A 1,591-nucleotide genomic window follows, 5' to 3' on the forward strand; every position below is an offset into this window, starting at 1 on the left:
CCTGTGGGCTGTAGTTCCTGTTTCTCATAGCCAATCAACATTAGGCCTTCCTAATTTGATGGATTTCATGGATTTCTGGGAGATTTAAATTATGTGTTTTCATTTATTCTCTTTTATGCTGCCTTTTGTGCATTCTTTTTTTCATTTTCTGTGTAAGCCCTTGTATACAATATCTGCTTTCATCATATTTTCCTATTTGTGATGAAGAATTTCTTTGATAAAATCTTTTGTGTTCTTGGTATTTTATTGTCAGTTGTAAAGAATCAACATTCCTTCTTATAATTTTTCCATCTGCATGTTAATTTCATGAAGTATTTTTTTCCTGAGCAGAAATCCTAAGTTATTTTTTGTGTCTTCAATGTCATCTTCACATTTGTGGCTTTACAACTTTATTTTTGAAGATATCTTACCTTCTACAGTTTCTTCTACCAAATTTTTTACGTGTTTTCTTTCATATCTTACATATTTTCTGTGCAGAAGCTAATATATCCATTAACCCTATTTTTTTTTCATTTTCATTTTATATTTTCCTGTTGCCCCCTTCCTTTATTCCTACTTGATTATCATTTCCAAAATGTTGGGTCCTGTTTCCCTGATTAGGCATTGTTTTGATGAAATATTTTGCCACATATATTTCTTTAAAACTATATATGTAACTGAACGTGTTTTTCCCAAACATTGACATCATGTCATAAAATCATTTGTTAATTCCATATATTTCTATATTCATCTCATGAATTTCCAGTGAAACTGTATTTCATAGTGTATTTTTCTGCTGGGTTTGGTGACTCACAGGGTCATCCCAGCACTTGTGACTCAGATGCAGGAGGACAAGAAGTTTGAGGCCAGCCTGGTCTACGCAGTGAGTTTATGTGCAGCCGGAACTATGTAGGGAGACCCTGTGTAAGACATGAAACACAGTTTGCATGAGAACAACCTGTGTGAACTAATAGCGCAGTTCAGGGGTAAACTGCGTGCTTAGTGTACTGAGGTGCAGGATTCCACCCCTCCAGTGAGAAAAGAAAACACATTGGAATTGTGAAGCACTTCCTTCCCTGTTATTTCTGCTCCTTCTGTATTACAATCTACCTAATATTTTTACTTTATAAGTGAATGAAAATTTGTTATATTAACAGAAATTTTTATAAATGATTATTTTTTTTGAGAAACATTTCCTGTTTATACCAGTCTATCTGTTATATATTGGCTGAATATTTCTAAGTACATTAGCAATAACAGGTTTTGATTGAATTTTGATGGATGGCTCATTTGCCACTAAACCATCTACATACATGTATTGAGTGAGGTCTGTGTGTTTCCATCTGAGTGAAGTTGTGCTGTTTCGTACTTCAATTTCAGGGGGATTTTATCAGATATTTGCAGTGACACACTGGTTTCATGCAATTATAGTCTCCTGCTAAATCGCCCCATTCTGATCTTTTGTGATTCCCTGGCTTTAGTCTCCCAAGGAGCAGAGTTTGAGAGTGTATCGCATCGTTCCATCTCCCTATTTTTTTTTATTCAATAGGTGATGTACGGATTAAAAATAAATCAAAACATTGAAATAATCAATAAAATGAGAAACTCTCAG

At 34.2% G+C, this 1,591-nt stretch overlaps 1 protein-coding gene across 2 annotated transcripts in view; it reads left to right on the forward strand.

The window, feature by feature from the left end:
* Positions 1-1,591, forward strand: part of LOC102003039 (zinc finger protein 14-like) — a 20,521-nt gene that overhangs the window by 5,864 nt on the left and 13,066 nt on the right. The gene's annotated exons all lie outside the window — the stretch shown is intronic.

This window comes from Chinchilla lanigera, unplaced genomic scaffold (genome assembly GCF_000276665.1).
Source record: "Chinchilla lanigera isolate Chin_1 unplaced genomic scaffold, ChiLan1.0 scaffold00098, whole genome shotgun sequence".
NCBI lineage: Eukaryota > Metazoa > Chordata > Mammalia > Rodentia > Chinchillidae > Chinchilla > Chinchilla lanigera.